This window comes from Lagenorhynchus albirostris, chromosome 19, assembly GCF_949774975.1.
Source record: "Lagenorhynchus albirostris chromosome 19, mLagAlb1.1, whole genome shotgun sequence".
Lineage (NCBI taxonomy): Eukaryota > Metazoa > Chordata > Mammalia > Artiodactyla > Delphinidae > Lagenorhynchus > Lagenorhynchus albirostris.
Window position 1 is genome coordinate 45,249,026 of NC_083113.1, and position 17,005 is coordinate 45,266,030.

The following is a 17,005-nucleotide window of genomic DNA, read 5'->3' on the forward strand; positions in this document are numbered from 1 at the left end:
GGATCAGACATTGTGTAAGGCACTTTTCACTCACTTTTTCTCATTTTATCCTCATAAGAATCTCATTTGATAGGGACTACTGCCCCCATCTCCAGATGCTGAAACTGAATTAAATGAACTGACTTAAAATATACAACTAATAATTCACGTAGTTTGTACTTAACACTAACAATGCAAATTGATGAGTTCTACTACTGAATTTTGCCAACACTGTGAAATCATGAATCTCCAAAACCTATACATATCTTGTCTATAAAGAAAAATTTTCCTTATTTTGTCTGAAATAGCCTGAAACAAAACTTCAGTAAGTCTAACCTTACTTTAAACATCACTTAGATCACTGTGAAGAAATTTTTAAAATGTAGGTCAGTCTGGAAGAGCCAGTGCTATATCCTCATCACACCAAATCTACAACAGCCTCCAAGGCAGTTAGGTTGGGACTAAATACATGGGGATTTTTCCAGCCTTTCTTACAGTTAGTTGTTGATGAGAAGGTGATGCCAGACAAATATAGGGGTTCGTTACTGTAGCACAGCCTATCCTATCCTATTAAAGAGGCAATATTAATTATGTTTTTAGAGTTATTATTTCAATAGATAATGTTAAATAGGTCATTTGAATCATGCTGTTTGTATAACAGAAGTCAGGTACTCTGTTCTTACTGGGCTTCCAGATTTACTATTACTTAGATACTCTATATTCTGGACTCTCAGCCTCACAACCCCAGCTCAGTTAAGCCTAATCGACCCATAATAACTAGGCCAGTGCACCAAATTCTTCTGAGAATGATTTGTATTTGAAAAGTATCTCATTAATTCATAAAATGAATACCAGAATAGTACTGATGCATGTTCACTATGTTTTATCCTCAAAAAAAAAAATCTATTTAGAAAACCTAAATAAGATTAAAATAGGAACAAAGACTCAGAACAAAGAAAACTAAAGGCTTTTCTCATTAACTTCTAAGTTAGAGCAGTGATTCTCAAAAACAATACTTACACTGAATCCTTATATATATTATACATAAATTTTAATTGTGTTAAAATACATATAAACATAAATTTTACCACTATAACCATTTTTAAGTGTATGATTCAGTGGCATTAAGTACATTTACAATGTTGTGTGATCATCACCACTATTTCCAGAATGTTTTAATCATCACTCCAAACAGAAATTTTGTATCCATTAAGCACTAACTTCTCATTTGCTCCCTCTACTCCGCCTCTGGTAACCTCTAACCTACTTCCTGTCTTTGTGAATCATACAACTTTTGGAATCAATAAAATATAGGCCTTTCATATATGGCTTATTTCACTTAGCATAATATTTTCCAAGTCCATCCATCCTGCAGCATTTTTCAAAACTGCATTCCTTTGTATGGCATAATAATATTCCATTGTATGGATATACCACATTTGTTTAACCATTCATTTGTTGATGGACACTTGTGTTGTTTCCACCTTTTGATAACTGTGAATAACACTTTTATGAACATTGGTGTACATGAATCTGTTTCCGTTCCTGTTTGGTTACACACTTTGAAGTGGAATTTCTATGTTTAACTCTTTGAAGAACTGCCAAACTGTTTTCCACAACCACTGTACTATTTTACAGTTCCACCAGCAACATAAGAATGTTCCAATTTCTCTATATACTTGCCAACACTTTCTTTCTCCCTCTCTCTTGCACTTTCTTTCCTTTTCTTTTCAATAACAGCTATCCTACTGAGTGTGAAGAGGTATCTTATTGTAATTTTTTCATGGTATATCACTCTATTTTATACATTATATATGTATTGATAGTTTCAAAGTTTTTAGAATACAGTTATTTCACATCTTATATTTATTCCCACTTATTTGATGTTTTTAGTGCTATTCCTAATTGTTTTCAAAATTTATTTTTCTTCTTGATGCTTGTATATAGAAATACAATTAATTTTTGAATATTAAACTTATTTCAGTTGACTTTGCTATTACTTTTAACAGTTTATCTGTAGTGGTTTTTAAAATTTTTCTGTGAATAGAATTTTATTATTTGTGAATAAGAACAGTTTTTCCTCCAAGCCCTCTCCAGTTTATAGGCCTTTTATTTATTTTTTCTTACCTTATTGCACTGACCAATTCTTGTTCAATAAGAAATGAAAGTACTAATAGTGGGCATTCTTATTGTGTTCCCATTATTTAATATGTTTGTTCATGTGTTTTTATACATTTATCCTTATCAGATTAAAATAAGTCCACTGTACTCCTAGTTTGCTGTGAGTTTTTTCATCAATGGCTGTTGGATTTTATCAAATGCTTTACCAGACACTATTGAGAAGATAGTAACTTACTCTTTTTCCTATTAATGTAATAAATGTATTATATTTTTTCTGCTAATGTAATGAATTATAAAGATTGATTTTTTTAAACTTTTTTATTGAAATATAGTTGAACTACAATGTTGTGTTAGTTTCAGGTGTACAGTAAAGTGATTCAGTTAGGAAACAAAAAAGACCTCAAATAGCCAAAGTAATCTTTTGAAAGGAGAATGGAGCTGGAAAAATCAGGCTCCTTGACTTCACACCATACTACAAAGCTACAGTCATCAAAACAGTATGGTACCAGCACAAGAACAGAATATTGATCAATGGAACAGGATAGAAAGCCCAGAAATAAACCCATGCACCTGTGGTCAATTAATCTAGGACAATGATGGCAAGACTATACAATAGAGGAAAGACAGTCTCTTCAATAAATGGTACTGGGAAAACTGGATAGCTACATGTAAAAAAAAATGAATTTAGAACATTCTTTAACACTGGATGCAAAAGTAAACTCTAAATGGATTAAAGACCTTAATGTAAGATACTATAAAACTCTTAGAGGAAAACATAGGCAGAACACTCTTTGACATAAATTGCAGCAGTATCTTTTTCAGTCCGTCTCCTAGAGTAATGGAAATAAAAACAAAAATAAACAAATGGGACCTAATTAAACAAAATCTTCTGCACAGCAAAGGAAACCATAAACAAAACAAAAAGACAACCCACAGAATGAGAGAAAATATTTGGAAACAAAGTAACTGACTAGGGAATAATCTCCAAAATTTACAAAAAGCTCATGAAGCGCAATATCAAACAAGCAAACAAACAACCCAATCAAAAAATAGGCAGAGAAAGCTCCTCAGGCAGAAGACGCGGAGGCTCCTCGAGCGACCGACCCAGCACCTCCTGAGGCAGCGAGAAGGACTCGGGCTCAGGGCTCAGCAGGATATCGAATCCCTAACAGGAGGGCTGACTGGTTCTACGGGGGCTGATCCACCGATTAAAATGAGTAATCCACATGAGTGACTATTTTTCTTCTATGGACAAGCTTTTTGAAAAAAAAAAATTAAAAATCTTGGTATTCATATCCAGAAACACTGGGTTTCATTTAATTTACATTACCATTCTCTAAAAGGCCAGGAAATTCACTAAAATTTGATATTACAACCACCATCATTATTTTAACTTTTAAATAAGTGTATATATAGACAAACCTTGAGAAGAATCATCTCCTGCTTCAATTTGCTGCTGGATAGGAACTAATCAGAGAGAGAGAGGCGGAAGACGGAGAAGGAGGGCGTCCAGGGCTTTCCCGATCACAAATTTCACCTCCACTCCAACTCTCTTTATACTTTTCTTGCAAAAATAATAATAGAAATAAGGAGGTGGTGGGGTTTCCAAAAGCAAAAATCGTAACCTTGAACCATCTGGGGAAGGCAAAAATCCCATCAACCGCAACTCTCAGTTCGAAAGTAAAGATACCTGAACTAAGACTATTTGAGGATAGAATAAAAAAAGTGAGGAGGGAGAAGGCGGAAGATGGCGGAAGAGTAAGACGCGGAGATCACCTTCCTCCCCACAGATACACCAGAAATACATCTACACGTGGAACAACTCCTACAGAACACCTACTGAAGGCTGGCAGAAGACCTCAGACCTCCCAAAAGGCAAGAAACTCCCCACGTACCTGGGTAGGGCAAAAGAAAAAAAGAAAAAACAGAGACAAAAGAATAGGGACGGCACCTGCACCAGTGGGAGGGAGCTGTGAAGGAGGAAAAGTTTCCACACACTAGGAAGCCCCTTCGCGGGCGGAGACTGCGGGAGGCGGAGGGGGGAGCTTCGAAGCCGCACCGGCACTCACCAGCCCGAGAGGCTTGTCTGCTCACCCGCCGGGGCGGGCGGGGCTGCAAGCTGAGGCTCTGAGGCTCGGGTTTCCGTTTTGGACGGAGCGCAGGGAGAGGACTGGGGTTGGCGGCTTGAACATAGCCTGAACGGGTTAGTGCACCACAGCTAGCCGGGAGGGAGTCCGGGGAAAAGTCTGCACCTGCCGAAGAGGCAGGAGACTTTTCCTTCCCTCTTTGTATCCTGGGGCGTGAGGAGAGGGGTTTAAGAACGCTGCTTAAAGGAACTCCAGAGGCGGGAGCGAGCCGCGGCTAAAAGCGCGAACCCCAGAGACGGGCGCGAGCCGCGGCTGAAAGCGCGGACCCCAGAGATGGGCGCGAGCTGCGGCTGAAAGCGCGGACCCCAGAGACGGGCGCGAGCCGCGGCTGAAAGCGCGGAATCCAGAGACGGGCGCAAGCCGCGGCTAAAAGCGCGGACCCCAGAGGCGGGCAGGAGACGTTAAGGCTGCTGCTGCCGCCACCAAGGGGCCTGTGTGCGAGCACAGGTCACTCTCCACACCCCTCTTCCGCGGAGCCTGTGCAGCCCGCCACTGCCAGGTTCCCGGGATCCAGGGACAACTTCCCCGGGAGAACGCACAGCGCGCCTCAGGCTGGTGCAAAGTCACGCCGGCCTTTGCCACCGCAGGCCCGCCCCGCACTCCGTGCCCCTCCCTCCCCGCCGGCCTGAGTGCGCCAGAGCCCCCGAATCAGCGGCTCTTTTAACCCCATCCTGTCTGAGCAAAAAACAGACGCCCTCCAGCGACCTACACGCAGTGGCAGGGCCAAATCCAAAGCTGAGCCCTGGGAGCTGTGAGAACAAAGAAGAAAAAGGGAAATCTCTCCCAGCAGCCTCAGAAGCAGCGGATTAAAGCTCCACAATCAACTTGATATACCCTGCATCTGTGGAATACCTGAATAGACAACCAATCATCCCAAATTAAGGAAGTGGACTTTAGGAGCAAGATCTATGATTTTTTCCCTTTTCCTCTTTTTGTGAATGTGTATGTGTATGCTTCTGTGTGAGATCTTGTCTGTATAGTCTTGCTTCCACCATTTGTCCTAGGGTTCTATCCGTCCATGTTTTTTTAAAAAATTTTTTTTCTTAATAATTAACTTTAATAACGTTATTATACTTTACCTTCGTTCTTTCTTTTTCTTTCTTTCCTTCCTTCCTTCCCTCCTTTAGACAACAAATCATCCCAAATTGAGGCGGTGGTCTCTGACAGCAAGATTTATGATTTTTCCCCATTTACCTCTTTTAGTGAGGGTGTATGTGTATGCTTCTGTGTAAGATTTTGTCTGTATAGCTTTGCTTCCAACATTTGTCCTAAGGTTCTATCCGTCCCTTTTTTTATCTAAATAAGAATTTTTTAATTCAATAACTTTATTATACTTTATTTTATTTTTACTGTATCTTCTTTCTTTCTGTCTTTTTTCCTTCTTTCCCTCCTTCCTTCCTTCCTCCCTCCCTCCCTCCTTTCTTTCCTTCTTGCCTTCTTTGCTTCTTTCTTTCTTCCTTCCTTCCTACCCTCCTTTCCTTCTTTCTTTCCTCATACTTCTACTAATTCCCTCTACTTTTTCTCCCTTTTATCCTGAGCCGTGTGGATGAAAAGCTCTTGGTGCTCCAGCCAGGAGGCAGGGCTCTGCCTCTGAGGTAGGAGAGCCAACTTCAGGACACTGGTCAACAAGAGACCTCCCAGCTCCACATAATATCAAACGGCGAAAATCTCCCAGAGACCTCCATCTTAAAACCAGCACCCAGCTTCACTCAACGACCAGCAAGCCACAGTGCTGGAAAACCTATGCCAAACAACTAGCAAAACAGGAACACAACCCCACCCATTAGCAGAGAGGCTGCCTAAAATCATAATAAGGCCACAGACACCCCAAAACACACCACCAGACGTGAACCTGCCCACTAGAGAGACAAGATCCAGCCTCATCCACCACAACACAGGCACTAGTCCCCTCCACCAGGAAGCCTACACAACCCACTGAACCAACCTTAGCCACTGGGGACAGACATCAAAAACAGGAGGAACTACGAACCTGCAGCCTGCAAAAAGGAGACCCCAAACACAGTAAGATAAGCAAAATGAGAAGACAGAAAAACACACAGCAGATAAAGGAGCAAGATAAAAATGCACCAGATCTAACAAATGAAGAGGAAATAGGCAGTCTACCTGAAAAAGAATTCAGAATAATGATAGTAAGGTTGATCCGAAATCTTGGAGATAGAATGGACAATAGAATGGACAAAATGCAAGAATCAGTTAACAAGGACCTAGAAGAACTAAAGATGAAACAAGCAACGATGAACAACACAATAAATGAAATTAAAAGTACTCTAGATGGGATCAATAGCAGAATAACTGAGGCAGAAGAACGGATAAGTGACCTGGAAGATAAAATAGTGGAAATAAGTACTGCAGAGCAGAATAAAGAAAAAAGAATGAAAAGAACTCAGGACAGTCTCAGACACCTCTGGGACAACATTAAACGCACCAACATTTGAATTATAGGGGTTCCAGAAGAAGAAGAGAAAAAGAAAGGGACTGAGAAGATATTTGAAGAGATTATAGTTGAAAACTTCCCTAATATGGGAAAGGAAATAGTTAATCAAGTCCAGGAAGCACAGAGAGTCCCATACAGGATAAATACAAGGAGAAATACGCCAAGACACATATTAATCAAACTGTCAAAAATTAAATACAAAGAAAGCATATTAAAAGCAGCAAGGGAAAAACAACAAATAACACATAAGGGAATCCCCATAAGGTTAACAGCTGATCTCTCAGCAGAAACCCTACAAGGCAGAAGGGAGTGGCAGGACATACTGAATGTGATGAAGGAGAAAAACCTGCAGCCAAGACTACTCTACCCAGCAAGGATCTCATTCAGATTTGATGGAGAAATTAAAAACTTTACAGACAAGCAAAAGCTAAGAGAGTTCAGCACCACCAAACCAGCTTTACAACAAATGCTAAAGGATCTTCTCTAGGCAAGAAACACAAGAGAAGGAAAAGACCTATAATAACGAACCCAAAACAATTTAGAAAATGGGAATAGGAACATACATATCGATAACTACCTTAAATGTAAATGGACTAAATGCTCACACCAAAAGACACAGATTAGCTGAATGGATACAAAAACAAGACCCTTATATATGCTGTCTACAAGAGACCCACTTCAGACCTAGAAACACATACAGACTGAAAGTAAGGGGATGGAAAAAGATATTCCATGCAAATGGAAACCAAAAGAAAGCTGGAGTAGCAACTCTCATATCAGACAAAATAGACTTTAAAATAAGGACTATTAAAAGAGACAAAGAAGGACACTACATAATGATCAAGGGATCGATCCAAGAAGAAGATATAACAATTGTAAATATTTATGCACCCAACATAGGAGCACCTCAATACATAAGGCAAATACTAACAGCCATAAAAGGGGAAATCGACAGTAAAACGTTCATAGTAGGGGACTTAAACACCCCACTTTCACCCATGGACAGATCATCCAAAATGAAAATAAATAAGGAAACACAAGCTTTAAATGATACATTAAACAAGATGGACTTAATTGATATTTATAGGACACTCCATCCAAAAACAACAGAATACACATTTTTCTCAAGTGCTCATGGAACATTCTCCAGGATAGATCATATCTTAGGTCACAAATCAAGCCTTGGTAAATTTAAGAAAATTGAAATTGTATCAAGTATCTTTTCTGACCACAACGCCATGAGACTAGATATCAATTACAGGAAAAGATCTGTAAAAAATACAAACACATGGAGGCTAAACAATACACTACTTAATAATGAAGTGATCACTGAAGAAATCAAAGAGGAAATCAAAATATACCTAGAAACAAATGACAATGGAGACACAACGACCCAAAACCTATGGGATGCAGCAAAAGCAGTTCTAAGGGGGAAGTTTATAGCAATACAAGCCCACCTTAAGAAGCAGGAAACATCTCGAATAAACAACCTAACCTTGCACATCAAGCAATTAAAGAAAGAAGAACAAAAAAACCCCAAAGCTAGCAGAAGGAAAGAAATCATAAAAATCAGATCAGAAATAAATGAAAAAGAAATGAAGGAAACAATAGCAAAGATCAATAAAACTAAAAGCTGGTTCTTTGAGAAGATAAACAAAATAGATAAACCACTAGCCAGACTCATCAAGAAAAAAAGGGAGAAGACTCAAATCAACAGAATTAGAAATGAAAAAGGAGAGGTAACAACTGACACTGCAGAAATAAAAGAGATCATGAGAGATTACTACAAGCAACTCTATGCCAATAAAATGGACAACCTGGAAGAAATGGACAAATTCTTAGAAATGCACAACCTGCCAAGACTGAATCAGGAAGAAATAGAAAATATGAACACACCAATCACAAGCACTGAAATTGAAACTGTGATTAAACATCTTCCAACAAAGAAAAGCCCAGGACCAGATGGCTTCACAGGCGAATTCTATCAAACATTTAGAGAAGAGCTAACACCTATCCTTCTCAAACTCTTCCAAAATATAGCAGAGGGAGGAACACTCCCAAACTCCTTCTACGAGGCCACCATCACCTTGATACCAAAACCAGACAAGGATGTCACAAAGAAAGAAAACTACAGGCCAATATCATTGATGAACATAGATGCAAAAATCCTCAACAAAATACTAGCAAACAGAATCCAACAGCACATTAAAAGGATCATACACCATGATTAAGTGGGGTTTATTCCAGGAATGCAAGGATTCTTCAATATACGCAAATCTATCAATGTGATAAACCATATTAACAAATTGAAGGAGAAAAACCATATGATCATCTCAATAGATGCAGAGAAAGCTTTTGACAAAATTCAACACCCATTTATGATAAAAACCCTGCAGAAAGTAGGCATAGAGGGAACTTTCCTCAACATAATAAAGGCCATATATGACAAGCCCACAGCAAACATCATCCTCAATGGTGAAAAACTGAAAGCATTTCCACTAAGATCAGGAACAAGACAAGGTTGCCCACTCTCACCACTCTTATTCAACATAGTTTTGGAAGTTTTAGCCACAGCAATCAGAGAAGAAAAGGAAATAAAAGGAATCCAAATCGGAAAAGAAGAAGTAAAGCTGTCACTGTTTGCAGATGACATGATCCTATACATAGAGAACCCTAAAGATGCTACCAGAAAACTACTAGAGCTAATCAATGAATTTGGTAAAGTAGCAGGATACAAAATTAATGCACAGAAATCTCTGGCATTCCTATATACTAATGATGAAAAATCTGAAAGTGAAATCAAGAAAACACTCCCATTTACCATTGCAACAAAAAGAATAAAATATCTAGGAATAAACCTACCTAAGGAGACAAAAGACCTGTATGCAGAAAATTATAAGACACTGATGAAAGAAATTAAAGATGATACAAATAGACGGAGAGATATACCATGTTCTTGGATTGGAAGAATCAACATTGTGAAAATGACTCTACTACCCAAAGCAATCTATAGATTCAATGCAATCCCTATCAAACTACCACTGGCATTTTTCACAGAACTAGAACAAAAAATTTCACAATTTGTATGGAAACACAAAAGACCCCGAATAGCCAAAGCAATCTTGAGAACGAAAGAAGGAACTGGAGGAACTGAAGTCAGGCTCCCTGACTTCAGACTATACTACAAAGCTACAGTTATCAAGACGGTATGGTACTGGCACAAAAACAGAAAGATAGATCAATGGAACAGGATAGAAAGCCCAGAGATAAACCCAAGCACATATGGACAGCTTATCTTTGATAAAGGTGGCAGGAATGTATAGTGGAGAAAGGACAGCCTCTTCAATAAGTGGTGCTGGGAAAACTGGACAGGTACATGTAAAAGTATGAGATTAGATCACTCCCTAACACCATACACAAAAATAAGCTCAAAATGGATTAAAGACCTAAAATAAGGCCAGAAACTATCAAACTCTTAGAGGAAAACATAGGCAGAACACTCTATGACATAAATCACAGCAAGATCCTTTCTGACCCACCTCCTAGAGTAATGGAAATAAAAACAAAAATAAACAAATGGGACCTAATGAAACTTCAAAGCTTTTGCACAGCAAAGGAAACCAGAAACAAGACCAAAAGACAACCCTCAGAATGGGAGAAAATATTTGCAAATGAAGCAACCGACAAAGGATTAATCTCCAAAATTTACAAGCAGCTCATGCAGCTCAATAACAAGAAAACAAACAACCCAATCCAAAAATGGGCAGCAGACCTAAATAGACATTTCTCCAAAGAAGATATACAGACTGCCAACAAACACATGAAAGAATGCTCAACATCATTAATCATTAGAGAAATGCAAATCAAAACTACAATGAGATATCATCTCACACCAGTCAGAATGGCCATCATAAATCTAGAAACAATAAATGCTGGAGAGGGTGTGGAGAAAAGGGAACACTCTTGCACTGCTGGTGGGAATGTGAATTGGTTCAGCCACTATGGAGAACAGTATGGAGGTTCCTTAAAAAACTACAAATAGAACTACCATATGACCCAGCAATCCCACTACTGGGCATATACCCTGAGAAAACCGAAATTCAGAAAGAGTCATGTACCAAAATGTTCACTGCAGCTCTATTTACAATAGCCCGGAGATGGAAACAACCTAAGTGCCCATCATCGGATGAATGGATAAAGAAGATGTGGCACATATATACAATGGAATATTACTCAGCCATAAAAAGAAACGAAATTGAGCTATTTGTAATGAGGTGGGTAGACCTAGAGTCTGTCATACAGAGTGAAGTAAGTCAGAAAGAAAAAGACAAATACCGTATGCTAACACATATATATGGAATTTAAGAAAAAAAATATCATGAAGACCTGGGGTAAAGCAGGAATAAAGACGCAGACCTCCTAGAGAACGGACTTGAGGTTATGGGGAGGGGGAAGGGTGAGCTGTGACAGGGCGAGAGAGAGGCATGGGCATATACACACTAACAAACGTAGTAAGGTAGTTAGCTAGTGGGAAGCAGCCGCATGGCACAGGGATATTGGCTCGGTGCTTTGTGACAGCCTGGAGGGGTGGGATAGGGAGGGTGGGAGGGAGGGAGACGCAAGAGAGAAGACATATGGGAACATATGTTTATGTATGACTGATTCACTTTGTTATAAACCAGAAACTAACACACCATTGTAAAGCAATTATACCCCAATAAAGATGTTAAAAAAAAAAATAGGCAGAGGACCTAAATAGACATTTCTCCAGAGAAGACATATTGATGGCCAAGAGGCACATGAAAAGATACTCAACATCACTAATTATTAGAGAAATGCAAACCAAAACTGCAATAAGGTATCACTTCACACAGGTCAGAATGGCCATATTCAAAAATCTACAAACAATAAATGCTGGAGAGGGTGTGGAGGAAAGAGAACCCTCCTACACTCTTGGTGGGAATGTAAACTGGTACAGCTACTATGCAGAACAGTATGGACGTTACTTTAAAAAGTAAAAACAGAGCTACCATATGACCCAGCAATCCCACTCCTGGGCACATAGCCAGAAAAAATCATGGTTCGAAAGGATACATGCACCCCAATGTTCATAGCAGCAAGACATGGAAGCAACCTAAATGTTTATTGACAGATGAGTGGATAAAGGAGGTGTGGTACATATGTAAGGGAATGTTACTCAGCCATTAAAAACAATGAAATAATGCCATTTGCAGCAACATGGATAGACGTGGAGATTATCATACTAAGTGAAGTCAGAGAGAGAGAGAAATATATGATACTGCTTATATGCAGAATCTAAAAAAAAATGATGGAAATGAACTTATTTCAAAACCAAAACAGGCTCACAGAGTTAGGGAAGGAACTTATGGTTACCAGCAGGGAAGGGTATGGGGAGGGATAGATTGGGAATTTGGGATTGACGTGTACACAGTGCTCTATTTAAAATACATAACCAACAAGGACCTACTGTATAGTACAGTACTGGCTCAATACTCTGTAATAACCTAAATAGGACAAGAATTTGAAAAATAATAGATACATGTATATGTATAACTGAATCACTTTGTTATACACCTGAAACATTGTTAATCAACTATACTCCAATATAAAATAAATTTTAAAAAAAAATTCAGATTCATGTGCTTCACCTTGGACCAGCCAAACAGGATTTCATACATAGAGTCCAGCAACCTGCTTATTAAATAAACACCTCATGTTAATCTTAGCCACACTGTTTTGGGAACTACTGCAACTATCAAGTTTCATCTAATTCTGTATATTCTATCTTTTCAATGTTTCTCAACCATTTCTCTCCTTTCCTATGGCCTCTACCCTAGTTTAAGCCTGCTTCATTTCTTAGCTGGACATCTGTAATAGGATTTCCTTGCCTCTAGGATATTTTCCACTCTAATTCATCCTGCACACAGGGGCCTTTTTAATCTTACTAAATCACAGCTCCACTCATTTAATGTGACAAGAACTTATTGAGAGCATACTATATACCAGGTGCTCTAGGGCAGAAGGTTCTAAGTGGGGTTGATAATCAGAATCATTAAGTGGGAGAAACCTTTTAAAAACAGAGATTCTCTAGCATTCCTCCAGGCCTACTAAATTAGAATCTATAGAGCCAGAGTTGAGAAAAGTTTATTGTTAAAAAGTTCCCCAGGTGACTCTGATACTTTTGAGCAACACTAGACTGGAGCATATAAAGATTAAAACATTCTTCTATATTTCAGATTGTACTGGGGGAGTTGTGAACATATGCAAATAACTAACATACAACACATTGGTTAATGTGTACCAAGTGCTACAAGAAAGAGTAATTCTAATTGCAGTAAACACTTTTAGTAACTCGCCAACCTGGAAGAAATCTTTTCCTCCTCTAATTTCCCACAGTACTTTATAATTCTCTTACAGTCTCATTTTTATCTTGCACTATAATTATTTTTGTATATGTCTCCTGTCCTTTACACTTGCATTTGAGATCAGAACCTTGGCCTTATCAGAGCACAGAATCTGACAAAGAATTTTTTTTCAGAGTTCTAATTTATTTACAGGATAAAGCTGTATCCCCCAAAATACTAAACTATGCATGGTTATGCATTTAATAAATTATGTCAAAAATTGGATGTCCTTGTAACTCTTGGATATACGTGGCTAAATTTATGGATTTTAATCTCAGCAAGGCACTTAGTACAGTTCCTTCAATAAAGCAGGTACTCAATAAAAAAGTTATGTGTGAACCAATGGGATCTGGGGAAAATGTCTTTGGATATGCAAAAACATACTTAGTATGACCAGTATCTACTTAAGAGGTTATAGATTCCAAATGAAATAATATGCCGGTGGTTTTTGCAAACCAGATCCCTATGAGGCAAAACCAATCAGCTGTTTTTCTTTGTTTGTTTGGATGACCCAGTATTTTGTTGGTGTGCTGGGACGTGTGTGTGTGTGCGTTGTGTTTTTTGTTTTTTGACAAATTTTAATTTGAATGTCTTTGGGCAAATATTCTCTGACTTACCACAGGCTCTCCCACTCCCTATTACCTTATGCTAATCTGATGTACACAATTATGTTATCTATAGGTCTAAAGATGAGAGTTCTAATGATGACAGACAACTGCTCCCAATCATTTCTTCTTTTTGAGTGTTGGTTATTGTTACGGACTGAATTGTGTCCCCCCCCCCCCACAAATTCATATGCTGAAGTCCTAATCCCCAGTACTTCAGAATGCAACCATATTTGGAGAGAAGGTCTTTAAAGAGGTAACTAAATTAAAATGAGGTCTTTAGGATGGGCCCTAATCCAATATGTCTGATGTCCTTATAAGAAGAAATATGGACACAGATGTGTATGTCCATGAAGTAAAGACCATGTGAAGGCAGAGGCAAAACTACATGCCAAAGAGAGAGGCTTCAGAATGAAATCAACCCTGCTGACACCTTGATATTGGACTTTCTAGCCTCTAGAATTGTGAGAAAATTAATTGCTGCTGTTTATTCCCTCAGTCTGTGGTATTCTGTTACAGCAAACCCAGAAAACTAATACAGCTACCAACTATATTTAATACTAATCTTAACTTAGGCATTTTTACATCAGAATTATGTTTACCATGTTCAAGTCATTCTGCCAGGTACAGTGGTGAATACAACTCTAAGTAGCTTAGAATCTAGCAGATGTGGCAAACTATATGTAAGATACATTCATCAACATAAATGATAAAAACTTTACCAGTCCTAAAGAACAAAAAAGCCAAATAAAGAGTATATTTATAATTCTATAGGTGTTCTGGAGGGAGAGAGTTAACTATGGGTTACAGCTCAAAAAAATTCAAAATGTGACCTGGGTCGTGAGAGATTAGTAAGATTCAACCAAGCAGAGGGGAGAGGACATTTAGGTGAGAGGAATGGAGAGTACAAAGTCAAATGCTACTAGAGAACATTGTTTTTCCCAAGTAAATCTACCTTAGATTCAGGTCTCCTTTCTTGGCTTTCTAAACTCTATAACCACTATATATTTCTTAATTAATGTCCTAAATCCTTATAAAATTTAGGCATTTTCCCCCTGCAGATAAATAACAGTATAACTGACTTTGTTCAGTATAATACTGACATGCAAAGGATGGTCTGGTTCATCTCTAAAGCCTCTTGGGCTTCTGCTGAGAGTTGATTTTATTTTCAAATGGTCTATGAGGGCAATAAGCATCTCACAGAACATTCTCTTTTGAAATCTGGCCATTTTTTTGATCTCTTGCTTGTCAAATCTCATCACAGTAGATGGCTCCACAGTGCAGGTGGCCTGTGTTTTCTTAAGTGCCTCTTCTCCTGAAGAATGTGTTACTCTGTTCATTAATGTTTCATACCTAAGTATTCTAATATATTTAATTTTTTATTTAATGAAATTTCTAACCTTCAGGCTGAGTAAGTTATTTGGAATGTTTCATCCAAGCTGCTGGAAAAGTGCTCAATAGCAAGGAGTTTTAAAGATGGAATTTTAAGAAAGGGGTTGGCAGGAACCTAAACACATATAGATCTAAGCTTTCACAAATGCTTCCCTGTCTTAAGTGTAGAGGAAGAAATTCTTCTTGATAAGCAGTTAAGTTCTGCTGAATTTTTCTTTTAGATTTTGGAGACAAGAATTTAACGACTTTTGTTTTGTTAAAAGATGTGTTTCAAAGCTGTAAGTTTTTTTTAAAAGTATTATTTGTCTGTAGAAAGCCTTACTTCTCCTCCATCATTTCAACAATGCTTACGTTCTTCCATAAATGAGAGACTTATGTGAGACCATTATCGCCAAAAGAGATACACGTTGAACCAAAGGAGCCATGCATAGCACCTGGTTTCAATTATTTTAGATTCAAGTGATGATCTAAGAAACGAGGAGCCTCAGCTTAATTAGTTTGATTCCTGAAATGGTCTGGATTCAAAGCACCTGCCCATCTTACCATCTAACTTCAGACTTACGGGAGATTAAGAACTTAAATTAGAGAAGCTTTTAGACTGTTACATAAAATTTTTAAATTAAGCTCTTTAATACCCGGTTTAGATGAAATTTGACGGATGAAATTTGACGGTCAGAAATAACTAGAATTTTAAATTTAACCGTAACTCAAGTTGCACCCAATATTTAAAGACTACAAACTGTGTACGATACAGTAAAAATTCACACGGTAAACCATTACTAAATGTTTAGAAATCCAAATTTTCACCTTTTCCTTTTTTTAGTACCCGCTCCCCGGGTGACAAAGTGGACTCAAGTTTCCGTTACCCCTTACCCAACAAGGGGTGATGGTACTACACGCTTACCTTGGGGAAACAACTTGCACTTTATAAATGGACAGGAAAATCGTTTGGTGAGAGAGAAGGCTAAAGGAAACGAAGGCCGGTGGCGTGACCGTAGCACAGGCCCGCGGTTACTCTTGAGAAGACGACCTCAGCTCCAAACCACCTTGACCACCTAACAGGACCGCTTTTCCCGCGGCGTCTCGCCTTCCGGCTGTAAGTCACCACAGCCCGCCCACCGGAAGCCATCGTCTTGGCAGCGCAGTTTGGTCCCACCCCATCACTTCGCCCAGCCCACCGCCTTGTACGCTTGCGGCCAGCCGGGCTTCGATTGGTCCATCTGTCCTTCACTCTGGGAGACGTTCCGGGCTGCGAGGCTCTGGAACTCTTACTTGAATTTGTGGCGCGGAGAGTTCGTGAGGTAAGGAAGGCAGCTGTGTGTCTTGCTGGAGCCGACAAACTGGGTGGTGAGCGACCCTGAGGGGAGAAGGACGAAAAGGGCGGCCGAGGTGCAGGGACGCTGAGTCAAACAAGCCGCCTCGAGATGAGGGGCTTCAGCCGGGCTGCTTCCCTCCCTGAGGCAGCCCCGCTGTTCGCTTCCTCGCAGCCTCTAGGTTCTTCTCTCACGTCGTTTTCCTCGCGTCTCAGAGACAACGCGCCCGCCCCTATTCTGTCGCCCCTGGAGGGAGGCTCCTCCTGACGCTCCCTTTTCCTCTTCTTTTGCCAACGGTGTCTCTCAGTTCCTTCCCTCCCCAGTAGCGACCCTCCGACCCTGCCGTGCTAACACCTCCCCCAAGCGTACTTGACTCCCCCAGACTTCTTTCGTAATTATATCCGGCTCTCCATCACCAACACTGTCAGAAACTTTCTACCTGCCCTTGACAGTGTGGAAAAGACTCCTGAGCAACCTGGGGAGCGCCCCACATCTCACAAACTGAGTCCAGAACGTTCCTTATCAAGGAATAGGATGCTGCTGTCCACTTCTTCCCAACTGGGACGCT

General features: G+C 39.5%; 1 long non-coding RNA gene across 1 annotated transcript in view; it reads right to left on the minus strand.

Moving 5' to 3' along the window:
• The window catches only part of LOC132510349 (uncharacterized), a 173,670-nt gene extending 157,465 nt beyond the window's left edge, over positions 1-16,205 (minus strand). Inside the window, exon 1 of the long non-coding RNA XR_009537290.1 lies at positions 16,029-16,205. This is a non-coding gene — a long non-coding RNA (uncharacterized LOC132510349). The remainder of the gene's footprint in view (positions 1-16,028) is intronic.
• Between the last annotated feature and the right edge of the window lie 800 nt (positions 16,206-17,005).